General features: G+C 44.0%; 1 protein-coding gene across 8 annotated transcripts in view; it reads left to right on the top strand.

Annotated features, from left to right (window-relative positions):
- FYN (FYN proto-oncogene, Src family tyrosine kinase) overlaps positions 1–19,995 on the top strand; it is a 132,826-nt gene that overhangs the window by 68,737 nt on the left and 44,094 nt on the right. For 5 of the 8 annotated variants that reach the window (XM_040550584.1, XM_040550582.1, XM_040550589.1 and 2 more), the window contains exon 3: positions 11,121–11,255. The exons of 1 other annotated variant lie outside the window; for it this stretch is intronic. The gene's annotated coding sequence lies outside the window, so the exon portion shown is untranslated. Of the gene's footprint in view, positions 1–8,026; positions 8,149–11,120; positions 11,256–19,995 lie in introns of those variants that run through there. 2 more of the 8 variants (XM_040550583.1, XM_040550588.1) reach the window with 2 other exon arrangements.

Below are 19,995 nucleotides of genomic sequence, written 5' to 3'. Positions count from 1 at the left end.
TTGTGTTTGTTCTCGGCGGAATACGGCATCTGATTATGACTTGGAATGTCTCCAGAGAGCTCATCTCCAAATTGCTGCTGTGATTTACGGGAACAGAATTATGAAGCTTCTTGAACCTTTCAGAGCTTCCTGCTTCTTTGTTGGTCTTTTTAGATCTAACATAGTTTTAAATACTTCTTAGTGATTAGATTAGGCACAGGCAATTTCCTTTTAAAATTGCCTGAGCAGGCCCTTTGGTAAACAGTAATAACCTTGTTGTGGCTCAATAGGGTTTGGCAGGCTAATTAAAATGGACTTCAGCGCTGCAAATAGGTATACAGGAAAACTCTACAGGTCTGCTTAGAGGCTTGTTTGGGTTTCCATGTATGTTGGTTCAGTTGTGACCATACGTGTCTTCTGTTTATGGTTTCCACTGCAATCTATAAATTGTTTGCTTCAGAAAATCATAGTTTATAAGCACGTTGATTGATAAAACACTTCTATTTCCTACCCCATAACTGCTCCAACCATCCAATCCATTAGATGGATTCATGTTGATTTGTGCCATCTCTTCCTTAGGTGTTTACATTAAAACCGTTTTAATCCCTGAATGCTCAGGATTTTTTAAGACAGAGGAAAGAGAGAAGAGTTAAAGATTTCACACAAGTCAAGAATCGCCTTATGAGGATCTTTCCAAATAAGTCTGAGATTTGTACAAAATTGACGACTACTTTTTCATGCAGGGTCCGTATTGATTTTGTGCTGCATGACACATCCTGCTAGGTCTTTGTGCGCAATAAACCACACTGACCTCCTGACCCTTCCCCTGACAACCTCATCGTTTTCCAGCTGAATGTGCCCGGTCACCCTGCAGCTATCGCCATAAACACATATGTAACTTTCAAAATCATTTCTTGAGCTGTTTTTTCCTCATTTCAGAGAGCGCAGAGAAAGCAGTGTCCCTGTCCACACACGGGCATACCCACACATTTCCAACCGGTAGTCAGATTGCTAAAAAGAAAAAAAATGCCCATGGGTAATTAGCACTGTGAGTATAGTTAATCGATTTCAAATTAAATGCCACCGGCACTGGCAAAAGGTCACACTAGGTTTTGTTATGGGTTTGAGAAACCCCCTGGTTTAGTGTGCGCTGTCTCTGGGAACGGATATTGTCTTTGTATGCTGCCTGTGACAAAAGAGGAGCAAGGACTGCCGTTTTTGCAAATTATGCTGTAAAATTTATTATCGTTTTAATATACATCATGGTTTTGCTGTGTTGATTTTAAGAAAGAAGCCCTTCAATGTAAGGAGGCAGTTGTATCTTCTTAAGCACGGAAAAAGGAGCTGGGGCGAGGATGGGGTAGGAACCTCAGCTCTGGCTTCCTAGTCCACCATGCTCATTATTAGGTGATTTTGCCTCCTAGGCAGACAGATTACTTCATATTTTCCTTCATTAATGATTTATCAGACAGCTCCTCCCCTACAGGCTCATCTCTTCTGTTATCCATGCAGCCCACACGCAACCAGCAGGACGCAGCTGCCAGCTGGCACTTGCACGTGAAGCACGCGAGCTGCTGGAGCTCCTGCCTCCTCCTCCGGTGCTCTGCCTCACCTGCACGGTCCTTGCTGGCTTCAATTGCACCCAATCCACAAAATCTCCGTGTGTCCTGTTCTCCTGTCCCATCTCTCCAAGCATAATGTGCTTTTACTACCTTTAATTTAAAAAAAAAAAAGTGAGAGAGATGAGGTGACCCCGCATGTGAAGCAGCAGCACTTGTGCTTTTGTTGTGGGAATGCTTGGTGGCCTCTGAAAGCTCTGGGCATTTTGGTGGGAAGGTGTGCTTGGTGGCAGCTTCCATTTTAGTCCCAAGAAGTATTAGTCAAGAAGAGGGAGTGCTGGGGAGAAAATGAAAGAGCTTTGTCTGTGAACAGGAAGGTGTGGGTTGGCTTTAATTTCAGGTTTTGCTATCAGGTTCTTGGCACAACAGCTCTTTTGAAATCCTTTTCCAGTTGTCTGTCTGAGAGAGTGATTTTTATCACATCACTAAAGATTAACGCTATTCTTGTTCTCCTTTCTGCTCTCAGAAATCAGTTGTGCTCTGAGGCCTGGGAAAGGGAGTCCAAATGAAATCCCACGATGAAAAGGAAGAAGCCCAGAATTGCTTACCGCTCTCCAGCTTGTCCACCGCAAGCGGGTTGTGACTGGGTACAACAGGGGAGCAAGGGCTGTAGAACAGGAGGAAAAAGTATAACTTAGGAGAGAAGAAGGAACAAGTGAGACTCCTTTGAGTCATTTATACAGGAATGTGTAAATCTGAATCTACTCTTGGCAAGTGGCGATTGATAACTAATCTTCTCTTCCCCCTCCCAAACTCGCCCAGCATCTGCAGAAAGGACATGTGAGAGGAATAATAAATCTCATTATTTTAGCAGGCTACAATGGAAATTATGCATTAAAGGTGCAATGAGCACCTCAGCAGGGAGAAACCGACTGTTTCTTAGGATACCTAAAATATCTTTTCACCCTCACTGTTTTCAAGAACTTCCTCAGTTGTTCAGGCCGAGCTGGAGCTTTACAGTGCTGTTTTAAGAGGAGAGCTAGCAGGAGAAGGGAATTCAGGCTGCCACACATAATGGGTTAGCTGTTCTGTTGTGTGCTGCAAGACTAATCGATCTGAATGCCTTTGGCTTCGGAGGGGAGAGAGGTGGGTGAGAACAGTAGGCGTTTGTGTGCTTTGGGCAGCCAGGTGTCTGCACAACCGGTGTGAGCGCTGAGGGAGAAGAGGCTCTTACTGCTCCTCGCTGGCCTCCCCGTTCCAGCCGGGGCAGGCTACGAGGCTCCCCTGGGGCTGGGCGGGAGGCCCTGGTGGGGCTGTGCTCACACAGGCCGAGAAAAGAGGTCACTGCGTGGTGGCTCAGGACGAAATAGGGGGAAGCCAAGGAAAAATTACAAGTAACTCATTTCAAGGGGTAGTTTGTGAGCAGAGCAAGGAGTTGGGATGCAGATCTTACATGTCCCCAGGCCAAGGGCACAGCCCATCAGTGTCAGCACGACTGGTTCATCCCAGCTGCATGGATGAGGACAGCACTTGCCGTCAGTAAAGCCAAGTGTATGTTTACAGCACCCTGACTGCTTCACAATAATTCCCTGCACATGGAGCACGTTACCTCACACAGCATGCATGAAGTGTACAAGAAGTTGGTGTAGCACAAAGTCTGCACTGAATTTCCATCTAGTGCTAAGTGCCTGTGGTAAACCACTGCTCACCAAGCAGCTGTTTGTTGTTTTTTTGTTCTATGCATCTCATAGCTTTACCACTCACATTACAACACAGGTTCTGAAAAAGCAGGAGTTTGAACCGTGCCATTTCCTCGCAAAATGTGTGCCGTGTTTTTTGCTGCGTTACTGAATTGCTGCATTTGTCACTAGTTTCCTGGAAGGAAGGAGAGGAAGATGCTGCTAAGTGCAGCAGATCTGTCTGTGACCTGAGAGAATCACAAAACTGCTGGGGTTAGACAGGACCTCTGGAGATGATCCACCCCCTGCTCAAAGCAGGGTCAGCTTGAAGTTGGTATCCCAGAGCTATGTCCCTTTGGGTTTTGAGTATCTCTGGCACTGGAGAAATCACAGCCTCTCTGGGCAACCCGTGCCAGTGTTCAACACCCTCACAGTAGAAAAGTTTCTTTTCCTGTATTTAAATGGCATTTCCTGCATTTTACTTTGTGCCCATTGCCTTTGTGCCTCTGTCACCGGCACCACTGAGATGTCTTGCCTTGTTGTCTTTGCGACCTCTCATCAGGTATTTGTACACATTGATCAGATCCACCTCAGCCTTCTCTTCTCTAGGCTAAATGGTCACAGCTTTCTCAGCTTTTCTTCAGATGACAAAAGCTCCAATCTCTTACTATCTTTGTGGCTCTTTGCTGGCCTCTTTCCAGTACATCCATGTGTGTTGTACACTGGGAAGCCCCAGACTGGACACAGCACTCCGTAAGAGTCTCAGCAGTGCTGAGTAAAGGGGAAGGATCACCTCCCTTGACCTGCTGGACATGCACTTTCTAATGCAGTCCAGGGTGCTGTTGGCCATCTTTGCCATAAGGAAACACGGCTGGTTTATGTTCAACTTAGTATCCATTAGGACACCGAGTTTTCCTTCTGCTTTCTAGCTGGTCAGCCCTCAATATGTTCTCCCTAGCATAGGCTTATTTTCCCGCGAGCACAGGACTTTGTATTTCACTTTGTTGAACTTTTAGAGGTTCCTAATAGCCCATTTCTTCAGCCTGTCAAGGTATTTGTGAATAGCAGCACAACCATCTCTTGTACCAGCTATTCCTCCCAAACTTACTGAAGATGCACATTCTGCCATTAATGAAGAAATCAAACAGTATTGACACCAGTATCAACTTCTGGGGCACACCACAAACGCCCCATTCAGCAGCAGGTCCATGTTTTCCCTAGTTTTCCTTTTGCTGCTGATATTCATATAGAAAATCTTCTTGATGCTTTTCACATCTCTTGGATTCAGCTCCTTTGGGTTTCCTGACCCTATCTGACCCCCTTTCCAGCTCTTGTACACTTCCGTTTTATGTTTGACTTTAGTCAGGAGCTCCTTGTTCATCCATGTGGGTCTCCTGCTGCTTAGCATTGCTTAGCTTCCTGCATATTGAGGTAGAGAATTGTGGAGCTTCCAGGAGGTGATCCCTGAAAATTACCCAGCTCTCCTGGACCCCTGTTTTCTCCAGGGCTGTATCCCATGCAGTTCCTGTAATCCCTTGTAATTCTTGTAATCCCATGCGATGCAACGCACATTCCTGAAGAAGCCAAGTCTGCTTTTTGGAAAAAAGGCCATCCACCATCTCACGGTCATTGCAGCCAGTCTTGCCCTTGACCTTCACATCCCATGGTCCTTGTTTGTAAGCACGAAGTCCAGCACAGCATTTCCCATTGTTGGCTCTTCAATGACCTCTCTTAGGAAGTTACCATCAGTGCTCTTCAGGAATCTCTCCTGCAACACTGATTCCTGTTGCTGATTTCAGCCTTTTCCCATGTTAAACGTGTCTGTGGCTGCTATTTCTTTGTGCAAACTACTTGATCATTTTACATGACCAAACTTTTGAACCCCATCCTGAAATAATGTCATGTGGAGAGCAGCTCGCAAAAGAAGGCTATGTGAGGCTTGTACCAAAGTGCAACACGTAACCCACCTAACGTGTTGGGTTTTATTTCCACCTCTTTTCTCACGCTTAAATGTAAAATAAGCATTATGCTGTTGGAACCAGGCAAAGGCTAATTTGCCTCATTTGAATGTGAAAAGGAGCCCACATCCTTCCTGTGCCCTGCAAAGAATGCAAAAAGACTTTACAGAGAAAACAGATGTACTAATATGTATCACTTGTGGGGGGCAGGGGGAATCGGGGTGCTGCCACTAAAGCAGTGCTGAGCTTGCAAGGAAACAAAAGAGCCAGCATACAAAATATTGTGCTGGGAAGCCGACAAAGTTGGGACTGTTCTCTTTCACTTACATTTATGCTCCTGGCATCTGAAAACCACTCTGAAAAATATATACAAAAGAAAACATGTAGCCTCGTTCTTCACGCTCAAGAAAACCTGCACTGAAGACGCTTAGAGTGCTCAAATGCAAACAAAAAGCAGAAGCTTTTGATCCTTAGAGAAATCTTCTAAATTTCAGGGACAATATTGCCTTGCCAGAAAAGTACGCCACTCCCATCATAAATGAAGCAAACATAACTTTTGGAAGTGTCCATTGATTTTATTTATATTTTGAATTCCCCTACATCTCTTACACACGAATATGAAAGAGTTAGTGCTGTCAGCTCTCCAAAAATACAGGATGTAGTGGGGATGGTTTTAATGGTTTAGAACAGCATGGAAGATAGACAACAAATGAACTCTGGAATTATTTCTACAGCTGTACAACCCACTTCAGAATGCTGTCTTTTCCTGACCAATCTGCTTATCCCTCTTCAAGTACTTCAGTAACGAGCAGTCAGCACTGATCGGTCAGCTTGTGAGTCTGCTGATGCTCAAAACTCCCCGAATTCACCAGTCTGCCTGCGGCAGATTTGGCCCAGAAGCATAACAGAGTCCCTTGCCAGTGATTAGCTTGTAGACAGGAGGCAGTTGTTTGTGGCCATTTATAATTTATAACTTACGTGTATTGTAGGTCGCAGTGATAAATGGGATTCTACAGGAGAATGAATGCTTGTTCTTAAAAGGCTACCTCAGACATCCTAAATTAAAAACTGGTTTTATGAAAGCAAAGAAGTGAAATGTGTCAGTTAGTCCTGTTTATTTTTTTTCAGCGGTAGCATTTGGGGAACACCCGTGGATGCTGCCATACTTTATGAAGGCATTGTGCTGTTCTCCCTAAATGCAGCATGCAGTTATCCTACAACCTGGAATACTAGAGCTCAGGACCATAAGAAGGACCCTTCAGAACTGGTGCTTCCTCCTTAACATACTGTTTGCATCTTCAGGAAGTGTTCTTAATTCACAGGAGTTTGAAAGCTACAGCATTGATGCACAAACTAACGTGTAGATATAAGAGGCTCAACAACCCTGAAAAGAGGAATTTTAAGCTCACTTACACAAATGTGAATGCAATACAACAGCTTGAGATGTTTGAATGTGGTTTACCTGCAGGCTTGTTTTGTAGGATCAGGCTAAATCAAATCTTGGCCTTGAACTATTATCTGTGTTTTGGAACAAACATCGCAATGCAGCACGCTGCAGAAGGAAGGAAGCAGAATAGAAGCTAGATCACTTTCCTTTCCTGCATTATTTCTTGTAAGCGTAGTCTTCTTACATATGGAATAAACATTTCCTGTTGTAAAAATATTGTAACAGCCTGCAGTAGTCAAATAACCGATAAACCACTGTCACTGAAAACTGGAAGTCAATTTGACTGGTGTGTTTAAGGAGAAATGTTCAAAGCATGCAGATGATCAGCAATCCAGTGCTCTGAAAAGGCAGTGAGTGTGCACTACCTGATAACTGCTGTGATTGTCAACAACTGCAGCTTTGCCGTATGGCAGGAATTATAAAACTTGATTCGTCATGCAAATGGCAGTGTAATGATATGGGCACATTTGGTTCCTGCTTTTTGCTCTGTGTCTTCTATGCAGCTAGACAAAATGGTGTAGGTATCTTATCCTCTCTGTTTCACGTGCTTTAATTCTACTGTGCAGATACTTTATTTATCTCTGTCTAGAGTAATACTGCTTTGTAACACTACTCCTCAAGTTGTCTGACAGCACTATTAAATCCTCGCTGTGCTAACCGCCTTGTCATTGTACCGTGATAGCAGCCACAGAGCTGGGAATCCAATTTAATACTAATAAACTTCTATTTTGGTTAAAGCCCCCTCCTCATTCCTAGTACTAGGAAAACGTTTCAACCATGTTTTTGCATCCTGTACAAATGCTTTAAAAATGTAACAAAACAGCATGAGAAAGTCAAGGAATTCCTTTAGATGTCCAGTCTTATTTTTGACCAGCCTTTGTCCCCTGTCTCTCTGGAGCAGTGCTTCCGAAGTTTTCTTTCTGGAAGGTTGCACAAGGGGCAGAACACCATACACTACAGTGACTAAAGTGTTTGATAATTCCTGATGATTGGTGGTCTTAAAACCTGAATTCCCTGGACATCAAAACACTCACGTAGGTCCCAATATGTCTGAAAAAGCCCTACAGCTTCTGATGATGAGGCAAACTGTGGGCCACACTTTGTAGCCATATTATGGGAGCAGGTCCCATAAAGGGTAGGAGATAAAGGACAGAAGTTTGTTTTTTTTCATTTGTGCACGGGTGGTTTAATATTCTGGATCAAGGAGTTTAGTGGCTGTAACATGTAATCACTCATCTCTCAGAGCCCCTTCTTCTTATGGACGTTCAAACAGTGATTTTTATCTGTCTCTGTCATGGTCAGACAGCAGATGCAGACTCTTATTGTGATAGAGTTACCCGCACAAGTAGCTGCAGAAAAGGGAAGTGAGAATCAATTTCTTCACAAGACTTTCTCCTTGGAAGTATTCTAGGTACACAGAAAAGGGAAGCCTTGAGGATGTTAGCTGTTTTTTGCGTGATAGCATTACAGGCAACCTGTATGGATGGACTGATGGGGAGCTGGAGGAATGGGAGAAAAGGAAAATTGTGAGTTGCAAAGGTGGAAACCTTTCTTAGCAAGGAGGTAGAGGGAGGAGGGGATCAGCTTGGGATTTGCTTCTTTGCTCTGTATTCATTGTACAAAGCCGGGGGAAGAGCCATGTTCAACCCTGGTATTTTCCCATATGAGTTCTAAAAAACTATACTACCTCTGTATGTTCTTCTCTCTTTCCCTTTCATAGAGAAATTATTTCAGGAGCAACTGCAACTAGTCAAAAAAACCTTATCTTTAATCTTTTATTCTCAGGACCGCCATCGTGGCTTCCTTGATCTGGTTTCCTAACACAATTCGTCTTTCTCTTGGAAAAAACTTCCCCAGCTTTCATTCTTGCAGTCCCTGTGCAGAAAAATAAGCATCGCCTCAATGTTTTCTGACATCAAGCTACGCAGCCACAAAGCTGCTAAAGCTTGGGCATTTAAATGAGTGGCAGGGCAGAAATGTGTCATCCTGACCGTAGCGTTGAAAGCAGGTCCATGCAGTACCCTGAATTTTAGAAGAAGGGAAGAGAGGGAAGAAGAGCAGTGCTTTAAGGGGAAGGGAGTGTGTCAGTAAGCGTTTTGAACATACAGTGGCCATAAAGGACTGAATTATGCTGTTCCTGGGGTTGTAGATGAATATCCTCTATGGAACAGATGTTTCGTGTGAGTTACATGCAAAGAGCAAATTATATATACAAGTCGTGTAAATTTAGGCTATAAATCAAACACTGTGTATATATCTAAACGATACTTTGGAAGAGTTTGTCTTAGTTCTCTGTTTCTTGGACAACATGCGTTAGTTTTGCTACTGAGAGGTGAGCATGTGTTTGGCTAGGTTTTGGGTAGTGCTGTTTTCTCTTATTGTTTTCTTCAGTGAGGAGAGGAGACCTGGTGAAACCCTTTTCTAGACTGTGTTTACATCAGCACATTCGATTTGCCTGCGTCCAAAAGAATTATGTCAAAGTGATTGCCTGCATTTGTTTCTTAGCGTGTTCTCCGGCAGCACTGTCACTTGAGGGTCAAACTGGAATACATTAAACTGGAATTGGGGCAGAAACTGCAGCCAGCCTCAGGTCAATGATGCCTCTTGAGATCTGTGAAAGTGACACTTCTGGGGTTCATTGCATTCACTTCCATAGCATTGCTGTGTCTGGTCTGGGTGAGCTACAGAGGCAGATGGTTAGTCTCACATTCTCCCATTTAATTCTCTCTCTGTGTGTCTGGAGTAAAGGGACAAGCCTAGGATTGACTTATTTCTTAATATTTCAAAAAGTTAGGGTTTTTTAATCTACATGCTAAAGCTATTTTCTTCTATATAGTCTCTACATGTTTATGGTTAGGAAATTACCACAATTAATCCGTCCTTTGAAATAAATCTGTGGATTCTAGTTATGTGATCTTTGTAATCTAAGTACTAAAATAGTACATCTTTTCTTATAAGCAAGCCTTTAGAAGGTTTAAAAATTTACTTGGACACATGCTTAACAGAACATCCTAATGCTGTAGGTTGTAGGTGGGATTGTGCCAGAGGAAGGGGGAGAAAAACACATCCAGTAGGACAGCAAGTATTTAGATATAAAAATGCACTGTTCAAACTGTACTTTATCAGGCTCTGATTCACATTCTATTAGTAGCTCTGAAGCCTTTCTCTTCGACTTTTCCAAAACCTTTGCTTCTTTAGTTAATAAAGAGTTGCTGATCGCATACTTTTGAGCCTTGAGATCTGTTGAGAGGAATACCAGGTATAGCAGAGACCATTTGGTGTTGGCATGTGTGAATGCATGTGCATATATATACACACATATATTACACTCAGACGGGCCTTTTTACTGCCTAAAATTTTCACGAGCTTTCTTGCTTTAGTTCACTCTACGGAAGTTGTGTATTATGATCAGTTTACTGAGGATGGGATGCTGCTTCTGGGTCTGTAACCTGGTAGCACAATTTTACTACATAGTGTATGCTGTGTTTTAGCAGGCATTGCTCAGTGAAAGTTTGGAAAACGCATTCTTTTCCCACCTGTTGAAGAGAAAATTATCTGTAGAATCATGAGTCGTTAACGATAATGAAATGTTTGTATGAAATAAAGCCTTTTAAATCTTGGACAAAAACCTTGTAAAGTAAATATTGGCAGGCTGTAGGACAAGGCAAATTCAGTACCCAGTGCACCCCGCAGAGCACGCGGTCCTCAGGAGCCCACCTGCCAGCATCCAGCCTGGAGGCGCAGAGCCAGAAGCTTTCTTGGTGGCACCCAGGTCCCTTGGCAGGGCCATCCATACTGAGACAGCACCTCAGCCCCAGAAGGCTGAGGTTTCCCCCCGTGTCACTCAGTGTGCCATGAGCTGGTCCTGGCTGTCAGAATTACTGACAAGAAGAAAAGGAGTGAGTTTTTTTTCGTGGAAACAAGACACTGTCTGATGCTGTGATCGCTCGTCTGGCCTCCAATGTTTTGCAGGCAGTCGATCTTACCTGAAAGAGCTCCTAATAATCAAAGCTGAATGGGTATGCATCCTTTTTAAATAAACCATGATTATCTTCACAGCTTTGCGGAGATGGCCAGTACATCACAACACGTGGTACAAAGTGGTTAATTACCCATAACTGATCATTACTTAAAAAAAAAAAAAAGCCCCTTTGCAGTCTGGATTGGATTAGTTTCCAGTTCCAATGAGTTTTCCGTCTTTGCTAGATTAGAACCCACAGTTATCAAATTTATTTCCCATATGAATACTCCTATACTACGAACAAAATTTAAAAATTTCCTTTAAGCTTTCTGTTTATAACGAAGCCTTCTGCTCCTCAGTGTTTTCAGTTCTTCAGTTGCTCTCCCCTGGCCATTCTTCGTTTTTTTTTTCAGCACTTCATTTGAAAAATGGAGCAGCAGAACCTGATACGTTATTCAAGTAGCAGAGGAACAAGAGCCAAATACAGAGTTACTATAACCTGCCTACTCATCTTTTGATTTTCATTTGTTTGTACAGCTGAGGCTCACGTTAGCCCTTTTGGCCACAGCCTTGCGTTGGGAATTCATGTTGAGCTGATTGCCTGCCAGGACGCCTGGTCTTGTATTCAGTCTCTGCTTCGGAGGATAGAGTCCTCTCTCTCCCTCTCATCCTGTAAGTATGGCCTGTATTCTTTATTGTAATACAATGGTTTTACACTTGGCCATGTTAACACCCAAACTGGTGCATCCTGCCTTCTCCAGTTCCCACTTGCTCTGTCTCAGACTCGTCCCTTTGTTGTTTTTGCTGTCCCCACTCTTGCTATCTAACCATACTTAACTTCAATCCAGGTCGCTGATAAGCCTATTAAATAGCAAAGGGTTGATCATCAGTTCCTGTGGGAACCCAGTAGGAACCCATCTGTTCGCTAATAGTTTCCCATTTAATGTTACACTTGGACTTAATTTATTAACTTTTTAATACATTTAATATGATTGTGGACTCAGAAGTGACTTCAGTATAAAATATGTTCAAGTTTTTTGCATGACCTCATGTAGTACTCTCCATGTATAGAGTCCTGCTGTCCATGAATGGATGGAGTGTACGCCACATGGACTTTAAAGCATTCTGTTTCGTGATAAAGATGTTCTACAGAGAAAGACAAATGACTTAGGCTTGTCATACTGTCAACAACACTGCCTTCATCAAGTGAACTTGTAATGTTTGCAAGAAATTATATCAGATTACTTTGATACAGTCTGTTTCTCTTAAAGTCAAGTTGATTGACTTTAATTGTAGTGCTTTGAAAAAATATATATTTAGTCCCGTGTTGGCTGTTCTAACCTATGCAAAATACTTAAAAAAAAAAAAAAAACAAACAACAACAAAAAAACTAAGCCAATTAAAACTAAAACTAAGCCAACTGGCCGTTAATTACTTTTTACCTTTCTTAAGCACTGACCCAACATGAACCATCATCCTGCCCCTGGTACATCCCCAGCAGCCCAGAACTGTTTAGAAGTGGCAGCAGCAGCTCAAAGGCTAGCTATCTGAAAGTTTCTGATACAAGTTTGTCTACCAACTAATTGGAAACACCTAGAATCTTGTATACATTGCTTAGCGTCCTCTCTAAGTTGCTACAGTGGTGGGAAATTATTTTATCGTGATCGTAGACAGAACACCTGGCCTTTTACTTGTGTGCTAATCATAAGTATTGACTAAGTAAATTCTGCCTCTGTTGTATTGTTTTGAATTATTCTACCACATTTATTGCTCAGAATCTGTCTTTCATAATCTGCTTAGAATAATAAAAAATCTCATATCTGATTTATCTGTCTTAATTTTTCCTAGTATCTTCTTGCCTCTTTGATATAATCTTTATCTTGTTATTATCTTTTCCTCTTTTTCTCTTCATACGTAGGTTTTATATATAACACATTATATCTTTTTTCACTTCCCTGGTAAGCCCAGCTGTTGGTGTTTTTTTTTCATTGTGCGTTATTTTTATCTATCCTAGTCTTCTTTTCACAGTTGTAACATTGTAGGCATTTAGGAAATGTCTTAAACCATTCACAGATGTCAGCAACTTTAAATTCTGTCTACAGCCTGATTTGACTTCCATTTGCTTCAGTTTTGTGAAATTCCCTCTCAGTTAGCATGCACTGTTTTTAATTTATGTGTAGATGAAGAGTGTATGTTCATATAACATACAAAATTTTACTGGTCTGGATTTGATTGTAGATAATGTTAGCTATTTGCACAGAAAGTGTCAGTGCTTTTCAGTCTAAACAACCAGTAACCTTCTAGGTTGTGATCATTTCCTCTCTACTGAGACAAGGTCTGCGGCAGGGATTGTCTGGCTCCTGTGTTAAACCAGCCACATCATGTGGCCAGCACTGTGCTGTGCTTGTGCCAGCACTGCAGCTCCTGCATGTTGCTGTCCCCGGGGCTGGGGCAAGGAGCAAGTCACCCAGTCCTGCTTGCTTGACATGGTAGGCTAACCATGGTAGGTTTAGCAGTAAGCTGTGTAGTTTAGCAACATCCCATAAGCTGTTCACGTTGTGGTCAGCATTCTGTGAACTCTGAGTTTTCCATTCCCTTCGGTGCTGCAAGGTCTACATTGCATATGACTCATTGGCAAGTGTCAACTTACTGGCAAGAGACACTGAAGAAGCCAGTTATCCTAATCTCTACTGTGATAACAGCAGCCTGTGGCAGATACCAGCTAATACCTCAACTTGGGTGCATCTTGATTCATAAATAGCCAAGATTCCTTACATTACTTACTTCCAAGTTCTCAGTCACTCAGACATCATTTCTGACATACAGGGTCTGTCAATTCCCCTCTTCCATTTGGACTTCTTGAGTTGATTACAACTATTTCTTTTAATATTCTAATAACCTAAATCTAGCCAGTAGTTTTCAGGAATATTCATTTGCATTGCTCCTCTGCAGACAAAGGTTTTATCTGTTTTTACAGATGCTTGTAGTTAGCATACAAGGAACTGAAAAGGGTCATCCTCTTACAACACCTGCTTTGGTTAGTGTTGTGCTTGGTACCATGGTTTTGTGCTGAATGTGCTTTTGGTTGCATATTTAATCTGGCTTGTTTTGCCAGCCTGGTTTATGGAGTGTGTATTCTTTGCCTGTCGAGAGGTCACTTTTTCTCTGCAACACTCTCTCCCCATGGTCCACAAATGTGTACTCTGTGCTATTCTAGTTGTTAACTTCTGATTTATTTTTTTTTGTGCGAGGAAACAGGGAGGAAGTCCAGGGAAGACCTCCAGATCTCCTGAATTATCTGCAGTTGTATACTGCAGTTGATACTGCCAGGTGTATCACAAAGCAGTCACTTCTAGTGAAGCCCAGCCTGTCTGCTCCAGGTTAGCCAGTTCTCCACTTCCCTTTTGTGTCTTAAATACATAGAAACAGAAACCTCTGTTGTCCGCCTCTTCCTCACAGAGTGCTCTTTTCATTTCTTTCCAGTGAGGATGGTTGGAGCTGTCCGCAGGGGCACTTTGGGTCAATGCTTTGTTAACTGTTCATACTCAGAGAACAAGTCAAACTGGGGAGGGCATGCAGGGAGTGTGAGGGGGAGATCAAGCACCATCTGCATAATGCTGCCAGAGTCTAGGGGATGTGTATGTGCTTGTTCATGCATGAGCTATGGGCTTGTGGACCACCTGCTGGGTTTTGGGCCCCAGTACTCCCTTGGATCACAGGTCAAGGAACACTGTTGTAGATAATCCTGCATGCCAGGTTGAGCAAATGTCCATTTGGGCAAACATCCACACTCTGTTCTGCATGACTAGCAGGATTTTCAGGTGTGTTTTTAGACATTTGCAAATGTACCTTCATTCGCAGGTCTGATTTAAAGCATAGTTTCTTTTCTTAAGCATATGGACCCTGAGAAAGAAAGAAAGTGGGAGAAAAAAAATAATAAGTCATACTTCTGGGTGGATACTTCTGGCTTGAGAGACTATTAAGAAGTATTGGCATTTGCTGTTTTTATAACTCACTGAGTCAGAGAAAAATAATCTGAAAGAGACTAGTCCACACTTCTGAGCAGAGGCAGTGCCATGTCTGATGGCTAACCTTCACATTGCCTTAGGCTGTTTTGCTGTCCTTGCCAGCAGAAAGGATTTTCATCCCTGACACCAATATAAATATCCATAACTGCCATTCAGTCCATTATTTCAGTGTGACTTTCTGCTTAGGCCATAAAGGATTAAAGTAGGACCTCCTACAGCTGCAGTGAGCAGATTGCAGTAGCTTTAACCTGAAGGACCAGGTTCTGACCTGTAGCTGAGGGTCGCTACACATGAATATCCTTTGGAGATCATTCCCAGAGCAGTATGGGCAATAACCTCAGGTTCATGATGAAATCAAATTAATGCATCCTTCTCTGTTCTACTTGCCCTCAGACATGGACATAAAGCTTTAAAACAGATCTGCCTGCCATATGTTTAGCAATACTTAAATATTTTGATCAGTGTGGAAGGCTCCTGTAGCTGTTTGCTGGCTTCCTTTGGAAAATGCACGTTATCATAGCAGGATCTATTTTCATGGCCCTTAGCTAGCAGCTGATGTCTTTTTAAGCTCCATCTTCACTGGCTAACAGAAGGGACTTGGAATTTGTAGGGTACATAGCAAAACAGAGTGGGGAATCTTCAGTCTTAGCGGCGTCATAGTTGGACAGCAGAAGACTGCATGCATCGGCGCTGCCACTCTTCTGTATGAGAGAATGCAAGTGAGGGCCTGTCTCCTTCTGTGTCCCATTGTTCAGAGTGTTTATCGCTGTAATCTCAGCCTCCTATGCTCTCATTTCCAAATTTCAAAATCTCTGCTAAAAAAGGAAGAGATGGTAATGTGTCGTCTTACAATCCAAATTCATCTCCAGGCAGCATCTCAATTCTTGCCTATCAGGTGAACACAGTTTAACCTGTGTGCCTCTAAGGTTATTTTCCGGGCCAGGAACAGAAAGACTTACATATTGCTTCCTGTAGAGGGCTGACCCCTGCCAGCAGCTAATCTTCCACCCAGCTGCTCATTCACTGTCCCCCATCAGCATGGGGGAGAGGATCAGAAGGGCAAAAGCAAAGGGAATTCATGGGTTGAGATATATAGGGTTTAATAACTGAAGGAAATGAAAAGAAAACAAGTGATGTAAAGGCACTCCCTCACCAACTCCCACCAGCAGAGCAATGCCCAGCCAGCCTCTGAGCTATGGCTGTTTCAAAAAATCCCCCCGAGTTTTATGGCTAAGCATGATGCTATATGGTCTGGAATATGTCTTTGGTCAGTTTGTGTCAGCTGTCCCAGCTGTGTCTCCTCCCAGCCTGTTGAACACCCCTGTGGTGGTTTTACCCCGCAAGGTAGCTGAACTCTACCACAACCTCTCTCTCAGTCCCCCTCCTCAAAGGAAAAAGGGGAGAAAATAGGATGGAAAAAGGCTCAAGGGTTGAGATAAGGACCAGGGAATCACTCAACAATTATCATCATGGGCAAAACAGACTCAGCATAGGGAAGTTAATATAATTTATTGTCTATCACTAGCAGACTAGAACAATGAGAAACTACAAGCAAGCTAAAAACCACCTTCCTCCTATCCACCCTCTTCTATGTTCTCCCCCCAAGTGGCGCAGGGGAACGGGGAATGGGGGCTGCAGTCAGTCCCTGAGGCTGCATCTCCACCACTCCTTCACAGCCACTCTCTGCCCCTGCTCCACGTGGGGTCCCTGCCACGCGATGCCGTCCTTCCCAAACTGATCCTGCAGGGGCTGCCCACAGGCAGCAGCTCTTCAAGAACTGCTCCCACACGGCTCCGTACCACGGGGTCCATCCCCCAGGAGCAAACTGCTCCAGCGCGGGTCCCCCACGGGCGGCAGCTCCCCCCAGACCCCCTGCTCCTGCGTGGGCTCCTCTCCACGGGCTGCAGCTCCGGCCCGGGGCCTGCTCCTGCGGGGGCTCTCCATGGGCCGCAGCCTCCTCCAGGCCACATCCACCTGCTCCACCGGGGGCTCCTCCACGGGCTGCAGCGTGGAGATCTGCTCCGTGTGGGACCCATGGGCTGCAGGGGGACAGCCTGCTCCACCAGGGGCCTCTCCACAGGTGCAGGGGAACTGCTGCTGCGTGCCTGGAGCACCTCCTGCTGCACTGACCTTGGGGGCTGCAAGGCTGCATCTCTCATTTTCTCACTCCTCTCTCCCACTTGCTGTTGCACAGCAGTTTTCTTCCCCTTCCTTAAATCTGCTCTCCCAGAGGCCCACCCAGCGTCGCTCACTGGCCTGGCTCTGGCCAGGAGCAGGTCCCTTTTGGAGCCGGCTGGAGCTGGCTCTGATCTGACCTGGGGCAGCTGCTGGGCTCTGCTCACGGGGGCCACCCCTGCAGCCCTCCCGCTACCAATACCTTGCCATGTAAACCCAATGCAACCCCCAGCCTCATGTCCATGGAGGCAGAGTAAGAAACAGAAAAATCCTTGAAGCTGTGAAAGCACTGCTCAGCAATGGCTAAAACACTGGTGTGCTGTCGACATATTTTGGTCACAAATCTAAACCAGCACAAGACTGGCTGCTATGAAGAAAATTGACTCCATCCCAGCCAGACCCAGTACACTCTGCCTAGGGTAATTCGGCTGTTGTGCAGTAAAACCACAGTAGCAACAGTGAGTTTGAGAAAATAGGTCTCACTTGCAGCACCTTTTTTTTATTTTCTGTGTCAGTGTAGGCAGAGTTTTAGTGTCTTCCTGCTACTGATGTAGTCTGACTTCAATACTTCAGTTGTTCGCTGGCCTTTGTCACCATGTGGTTGCCATCCTCTCTGGGGGTCTCTACCTGTGAGTATCTTTGCTCTTGTAGCTAAAGCCAGTTGCAGTTACGGTGAGAAGACTGGAGATTTTTTTGTGACCTGGCCATAAGCAAATTTTTGCTCCTGTTAAGGAAGGAGAGAATTTTTTTTTCACCAACATAACTTGACAAATAAGGAATCTAAGTAACACTTCTAAAATACTAGCAGTAGTAACCTAGATGAAATTCGAGCCCCTTTGGGAGGGAACAGATTCTTGAATGGTCTCAAAGCAAATTCTCTCCTTGTTTGAGACTCAGCTTGTTCCCATTTCCTTGCTGTCACATCCCCCAAGTTCTTCAGTCACAAGCCAGAAATCAGGCAAGGCAGAGAAGTTGTTAGTTTAATTTGTGCATAGGCAAAGGGAGGTGGGGAGACAGCAATGTTTGTGTTTTGCGGGGCTTTTTTTGAAAATCTTACTCTGTGCTTCTTAAATGTTCCAAAGAAGCAAACAGGATAAACTTCTTCATCTTTCCCTTTCCCTTTTTCCCCTCCCTTCTCTGCCCATCCTGATTCACATTTTGCATTCTCCTCTGTGCAGCTCCCATACTGCGAATCAGATGAACACCCATTAATCCTGGGTAGATTCTAAAAATAAGAATTGAGAGAAAAAAATCAGAAGTGTGCATCAACCTGCAATCATCTTTCTGTTCTCTTAGGGGAGAAAAGAAAGAGGAAATCAGCAGAGACACTGTTTCACTTCTTCTCTTTCCTAGATAAAATGATTCTGACACTTGCAGCAGTTGTTCTTTTGATACAGGATTTCTAATTTATATACTTTAAAAGGCACTTCAAAATTTAGGCACATTAGCTCAAAATGCTTATGCAGACCATCCACCCACTTCTCTCGGCTAGTGAATAGAGCTACCACAAGCAACTTGATGAAGGAGGAACGTAGCTTGAAATCATGCTATTGAATTTACATTGTCTTCTTGTGTGTTACTCAGAACCGAGGACAGACTCATCCTTTCTGGGTTTTGCATTGCAGAGTAAGCAGTGTGTTCACTGTGTGTAGTTGCTGCCTTTAGCTGTTAATTTCAAATCTTCCCTTAACTCATTTTAAGAACAAGAAAGAGAAAAGAAATCCTGACTGAAGGTTTGAGTCTGACTTGCTCATCAGTGTGAATGTAAAACCTGCAGGCACTCCTTATCAACTTGGCTGTAAGTAAGCTTTTTTCTTTTAGATTACAACTGAAGTCTGGATGTTGGTGGCAAAAGAAAAAAAAAAAGAAAAGAAAACATGAGAGAACCTCTCCTCACAATTGATCTTTCTGTGCCGCATTTTTCCAGGGCATTTTTTTTAAAGAAACAAATACACTAAGATAGTGCAAGGTGTAACTCAACTACTGCTACTTTAAGAGATTGCAGGGTGAGATGTTTTTAAAATTACTTTTTATGTTTTGTTCTATTTTTTTTCTGAAAGGAGTGTGTCACAGAGAATGGAAAAGAATTTGCTGTTTGTTTTTTTTTAAAAAAGACAAGGCCATGACATTCACAGACTCGGCTGACAAAGGAACTAGAAAACAGAGAGGTGGCAAAGTGTCCTTTTGTTGGCAGGAGGGTTTGTCTTCTGTTCTTTCCTCAGTTGCACTGGGAAAGCTTTTGCACTGGGAAATCAAAAGCACAAGCTTTTGATTTTGGCCACTCAGACAGCTGCGCTGTGCATGTGCATTTCCTCGTGGCCTTGCCAGGTGACCCTCCCCAGCCAGCTACCGACCACCACCACCACCATGGTCCCTCCAGCCAGCACGACATGGGGAGGCTTTTACTGTCACTCCTGCCCAACTGGAACACTGACTTCCTTTTTCCTCTCTAGTCTGTAATAAATGTGACCTAGTTTTGAGTAGTTCTCTTACACTGAAGCAACACAGGGGCTGGAGAATGCCGGACCCACTGAGCAGCACCAGCAGGGCAATGGGGCTCTTTGTCAAGATATCATCACTCTTTCTTCCTGGCTTTCAGTGGTCCTGCCCTGGGGAAAGCTTTGTTCACAGCCTCTGAAAGAAACCAACAGTCTGGTCATAGTTCAATGAAATCCTTCAGCTTGCACCTTCCCTTCGCTGGTCCTGGCCTCGGAGGCTGGCTGAAACTGAGCAGGCAAGAAGCAGCACAAATCTTAGTCTTGCATAAGTGGCTTTTAGTTCAGGCCCCAGAGGGGGCAAGAAGGGAAGGCAAGCACAGCTGCGGACATGTGTTAAAACTTAAACATGGTCTGTGGTGTCAGGAGGCTGCCGTTTCCACAGCTGCATCCCCCATCATGCTGTCAGTGGGGAGGAGCACCGGGACAGACAGTGGCACTTCAAAGCTCCCTGCAAGCTCTGCTCTTCTCATGGCCACAGGAGCTGCTCATTCTCCTGAGTGTCTTCGGGCACCATTGCAGAAGACTTCCAAAGCAACTTTATGCCGACAAGAAACAAGAGTAAGGTTGCTCCTACACGATAAAAGGCATTTGCTTTGAGCCAGAGCAGTATGGCAGCAGGAGTTCATCTAAGATGGCTCTTCCTGCTGTTCCTGCCATGGAGGTTCGCTGACACTGAGCATTGGCCTGCTCCTGTTGCCAGACTTTGGGCTG

Source organism: Cygnus olor, chromosome 3 (genome assembly GCF_009769625.2).
Source record: "Cygnus olor isolate bCygOlo1 chromosome 3, bCygOlo1.pri.v2, whole genome shotgun sequence".
Lineage (NCBI taxonomy): Eukaryota > Metazoa > Chordata > Aves > Anseriformes > Anatidae > Cygnus > Cygnus olor.
Note: the sequence above shows the minus strand (reverse complement) of the source record. Positions and strands in the feature narration are given on the sequence as shown.